The sequence below is a fragment of the Sorghum bicolor genome, chromosome 9 (assembly GCF_000003195.3).
Source record: "Sorghum bicolor cultivar BTx623 chromosome 9, Sorghum_bicolor_NCBIv3, whole genome shotgun sequence".
Classification (NCBI taxonomy): domain Eukaryota; kingdom Viridiplantae; phylum Streptophyta; class Magnoliopsida; order Poales; family Poaceae; genus Sorghum; species Sorghum bicolor.
In genome coordinates this window covers 9,938,526-9,944,525 of record NC_012878.2, presented here as the reverse complement: position 1 = coordinate 9,944,525, position 6,000 = coordinate 9,938,526, and positions in this window count along the sequence as shown.

Genomic DNA, 6,000 nt, shown 5'->3' with positions numbered 1-6,000 from the left:
AAAAAGGTGTCGTTCGTTGATGAAGCAACAAGCTCGGATTCTGATGAGGAACCAGTCATCGGCTTGGCAGAGTGGGTGAAAAACAAGAAGCCGATGTCTTGTCCTTTTGGACATAAAGAACCAGAGAAATTTGCGTTTGACACTGCTAAAGCCGATAGGATATTCGACTTTCTGCTCCAGGAAGGGCAGATCAAACTGTCACCTAATCACGTGATCCCATCGGCTGAAGAATTGAAGAGGATGAAATATTGCAAATGGCACAATGCAACTTCTCATGACACTAACGAGTGCAAGGTGTTCAGACAGCAACTGCAATCGGCTATAGAATCTGGGAGAATCAAATTTGACAACTCCAAGACCCAGAAGCCGATGAAGATTGACCAACATCCTTTCCCAACGAACATGTTGGATGCTAAGGGAAAAGCCAAGGTCTTAACCTCAGAAGCAGCCGAAAGAAGTGCATCGGTGGATCCTCAGCATCAAGTTACTACTGCCGATGCGAGAGGAAGGGGCTTGGTCTAGGAAGGAACCAGCTCAGGAAGGCCTCCCCGATCTGGGATTGTAATAACTCACAGAAGGCCTCGGGAAACTTGGCAGCAACGAGAAGATCGGTACCGGCGCCAGCAAGAAGATTATCGTCGGGAAGAAGAAAGACGCCGACAGGAGTGGAATCGGCATAGGGATCACTGGAATTGTCCGTTCTTCATCCATTGCTGGGAGGAGAATATCAAGCTTCCTACTATCAAGATTGCCCTGAGTGCAACGGTTATGATCGATACGACAGATTCGATCGGAACTACCGTGATAATGATCGGCGCTTCGATGGGCCGATTAGAGGGAGAGCATCCGTCCATGATCGGCTGGGGGGCAGACTCAGTGTGCACGACAGGCTTGGTGATCGTGTCCAATATCTTCCCAGGAACCAGGAAGAACTTGAGGAGATGGCTAATGCACGAGTTCCCGACGAATTCATATTTTGCAGGGATGCCAATGCACATCGGATGGAGTCAAAGGAAAATTATCGCCCGGCAACAAGGCAAAAGCCGCTTCCTCCATGGTGTCCAGAAGGGTTAACTAAGACGCAGAAAAGGAGGTTGCAGCGCGAAAGGCGAGAAGGGCTAAGCAAGGGCGAGAACTCTGGTCAGTCTGGAGATCAGCAGCAATCAGATCCCAAGGGGGAAGGTCCATCGGCAGATGTCAACATGGTCTTTATGTTGCCGATGGAGTTTCTTGCGCCATCTAGCGATGATGAGTTGAAATTTTCCGACCAAATAGCTCAATTGGCTCTGGATCCGATGACAGCTATCTTCGAGAAACCTGCCGATGACGAAAGACAACATCTCAAGGCTCTATTTGTCAAAGGGAGGGTTGATGGACAGCCGATGACCAAGATTCTAGTTGATGGTGGGGCTGCTATCAACATCATGCCGTATGCAGTATATCGGAAGCTTGGGAAAGGGGATCAGGATTTGACCAAGACCGATATGATGCTTAAAGACTTTGAAGGGAACGTGTCTCCAGTCAAGGGGGCAATATGTGTAGAGTTGACCATCGGCAGCAAAACCTTGCCGACAACCTTCTTTGTGATCAGTGGAAAGGGTGCTTACAACTTGCTATTGGGAAGAGATTGGATTCACGCTAATTGTTGCATCCCGTCTACAATGCACCAATGCTTGGTTCAGTGTGTAGGAGACAAAATTGAGATTGTCCCGGGAGATTCTTCTTATGTTATTGCGTCGGCAGAGGCGGACACCTATGAGAGGACTAGGTGTATTTCAGGAGAAGTTTGGGAGAAGGATTTTCTCAAGGTTGCCGATTACGAGATTCCACCGATCCAGGCAGTCAGTTCTGACGAAGATTTTTAATGGATAGGTTCGCCGATGATGGAAAATTAGGCCAGGGATTCACATCGGCCGATGATCTAGTAGAGGTAGACATAGGTAGTGGTGATAAACCTAGACCCACTTTTATTAGTGCTAAGTTAGATTCTGAGTGTAAGCAACAGTTAACTGATTTGTTAAAGGAATATAAAGATTGCTTTGCTTGGGATTATACTGAGATGCCTGGTTTGGACCGATCAATTGTTGAACATCGGTTGTCTATCAAGTCTGGATTTCGGCCACATCAACAGCCAGCTCGCCGATGTAATCCTAACATCCTCCCTGATATTAAGGCCGAAATCACCAAACTTATTGAAGCTAAGTTTATTCGGCAGTGTCGGTATGCCGAATGGATTTCCAATGTTGTTCCGGTTTACAAGAAAAACGGGAAGCTTCGGGTATGCATTGATTTCAGGAATCTCAATAAAGCTACGCCGATGGATGGATACCCAATGCCTGTTGCCGATCTACTGGTTGACGTCGCGGCTGGGCATCGGATCATTAGCTTTATGGATGGCAATGCAGGATACAATCAAATATTCATGGCAGAGGAAGATATTCCAAAGACTGCATTTAGATGTCCTGGTCATGTCGGATTGTTTGAATGGATAGTCATGACCTTTGGCCTAAAGAATGCTGGTGCTACGTATCAAAGGGCCATGAATTTTATTTTTCATGAGTTCATCGGTAAACTGGTAGAGATTTATATTGATGATGTGGTGGTTAAGTCTGGAGACTTCACAAAACATCTTGCCGATCTGCGAAAGGTGTTGGAATGCACAAGGAAGCATGGTTTGAAAATGAATCCCAATAAGTGTGCATTTGGCGTATCGGCAGGACAATTTCTTGGTTTCATGGTGCATCAAAGGGGGATTGAGATAAGTCGAAGATCTATCGATGCCATCAATAAGATAGTGGCCCCTACCAACAAGACCGAACTCCAGTCCTTGATCGGCAAGGTAAATTTTATCAGAAGATTTATATCTAATTTATCTGGTAGAATTCGTGCTTTCAGTCCTCTTCTTAAGTTAAAGGCCGATCAAGAATTTGTTTGGGGAGAAGAACAGCAGCTGGCTCTGGACGAAATCAAGAATTATTTAGTAAATCCTCCAGTTCTAATTCCACCTCAGCAAGGAAAACCCTTCAGATTGTATTTGTCTACCGATGGGATGGTCATCGGTTCGGCTTTGATTCAGGAGTTTGAAGGGAAAGAACGTGTAATTTATTATTTAAGCAGGAGGTTGATTGATGCTGAGACCAGGTATTCGGCTATCGAGAAACTGTGCTTATGCTTGTATTTCTCTTGTACCAAGTTGAGGCACTACTTGTTGTTGGCCGAATGCACTGTTATTTGCAAGGATGATGTAGTCCGATATATGCTGTTCATGCCGATTATGAGTGGCAGGATTGGCAAGTGGATTCTGGCACTATCAGAGTTCGATCTGCGTTATGAATCGGCCAAGGCTGTTAAAGGGCAGATTATGGCTGATTTGGTAACTCAACATCGCAGCGCGGTGGAGGCCCTGGGAATTGTACCTTGGACGCTGTTCTTTGATGGGTCTACATGTGATCGGGGGGCAGGAATCGGCATAGTATTAATTTCCCCTCGGGGAAGAAAGTATGAGTTCTCTTTGCCGATTGTTGCCATGTCAACAAATAATCAGGCTGAGTATCAAGCTTTAATAAAGGGATTAGAGTTGTTGAGAGAAGTTCATGCTGATGCTGTTGAGATCTTCGGGGATTCTATGCTAGTTATAAATCAGTTGGCTGGAAGCTATGAATGCCGAAGTGGAATTCTTATAGGTTATTAAGAGAGGAGCATGCAACTGTTAAAGGAATTCAAGAATTTCCATTTAGAGTATGTTCCTCGATTACATAATGAAGAGGCAAATCAGTTGGCTCAGCATGCTTCGGGATATCAGCCCATGATTAATGCAATATCGGCAATTGGTGCCGATGATTGGAGAAAAGAAATTGTTGATTATTTGAAAGATCCATCCAAGAAAGTTGAAAGGCGAGTTCGGTTTCAAGCCACCAAGTATGTGCTCCTCGAAGATGGATTGTACTACCGAACTATTGTTGGGATTCTCCTCCGATGCTTGGGTGATGATGAAGCTAGAAGTTTGATGGGAGAAATCCATGAGGGGGTATGTGGAGCGCATCAGTCGGCTTTCAAAATGAAGTGGATGATTAGAAGGAATGGATATTACTGGCCGACCATACTTGAAGATTGCTTCAAATATTTCAAAGGATGTCAAGGATGTCAAAAGTTTGGCAATATTCAAAGGGCACCTGCATTGGCTATGAATCCTATTATCAAACCTTGGCCGTTCTGGGGATGGGCTATTGATTTGATCGGCCAGATTTATCCACCATCCAGTAAAGGGCATAAGTTTATTCTAGTTGCCACCGACTATTTCACTAAATGGGTTGAAGCTATTCACTTGAAGAAAGTCACCTCGGCTAATATGATTGTTTTTGTTAAGGAGCACATTATTTACCGATTTGGGATTCCTCAGACAATCACTACCGATCAAGGTAATATGTTTACATCAGGGGAGTTTGATGAATTCGCAATCGGTATGGGGATTAAAGTATTGAATTCTTCTCCTTACTATGCTCAAGCCAATGGGCAGGCCGAGGCGTCTAACAAAGGAATTATTAAGCTTATTAAACGGAAGATTAAAGAAAATCCTAGAAGGTGGCACACGTTGTTAAATGAAGCTTTATGGTCCTATCGAATGGCTTGTCATGGATCGACCAAGGTTTCACCTTATCAGTTGGTGTATGGGCATGATGCGGTATTGCCTTGGGAAGTTAAGGCTGGATCAAGGCGACTATCTTTTCAGGATCAATTGGCTGCCGATGACTATGCTACTTTGATGACAGACGAGTTGGATGATCTGGCAGAGCATCGTTTGAGGGCTTTGATGAATATAGAAGAGAATAAGAAAAGAGTTGTCAGATGGTATGATAAGAAGGTAAAGACTAAGGAATTTGCCGTTGGAGATTTGGTATGGAAGTTAATCTTACCGATCGGGACTAAAAGTTCAAAGTTTGGCAAGTGGTCTCCAAATTGGGAAGGTCCCTATCGGATAAATCGATCGGCTCCTGGTAATGCCTACATTTTAGAGACTCTCGAAGGAATCGAATTTCCCAGAGCATTAAATGGCAAGTATTTAAAGAAGTACTACCCCAGCATATGGGTCGATGCATAAAAGTTTAAATGTCGATAACACTCCTATCGGCTGGATTAAAATGTTTGGAGCAGGACTTAATGTTTCAAAAGATGCCGATAACAGTCCTATCGGCTAGACTGAACATCAAGAAAGCCGAAGAGCGGGAAGAGGCAAGTGTGTTGCCGATGAAGAGTTCACATACTTAGTAGCGCTTGGATGGCTGATATAGCGCGTAAGCGGATCTGGTCGGCTGCTTCTATCTCTTTGGCATCTTCATCGGCGGAACCTTCTATTGGCTTCAATTTCTTCTTCAGCTGCAGTGCTTTGCGACCATGGGTGTTTCACTCTTGCTCGAGGTGTTTGATGGTCTCCGGCAGTTGATTTTCTTCCTGTTGGGCTTGGGATAGGGCATCCTCCACTTGCTTGAGTTCTGCCAATAGGGCTTCTCGTTTTGCCGATAGGTCGGAGATCTTCTGCTTCAATGCATCGCCTGAGGATTTCAAGGTGCCGATGTTCTTGTGCTTTTCATCGGCTAAGAGTTTCTCTTTCATCATTTCCTCGGAGAGCTGAGTCTGAGCAGCTCTATCGGCAAGGCGCCGAGTGGCTCTCTGGTACTGCAGCTGGCGACTTTCTAGATGCGCAGCCTGGAAAAGGGTTTCTTCGGCATCGGCAGGAATCTGGCCTCTGAGGGTCTTGAACAGAACCTTGGCCGGGTCGGAGTCATTGACCAGTTGAGCTGTATCTTGATGAAGGATAGCCGATAGCTCTTCCAGCTTAACCCTGATCTCCGCCGATACAATCCCAACTGCTCGGGAAGAACTTGCCTCTTCACCTTCTCTTCGGAGATATCAATGGCGAAGGAAAATAGGCTGTCGGGGGAGTCTTGTTCCTGGGAAAGAAAACGAGACAAAATGAGTCATTCCATGATCAAAGCATTGGCA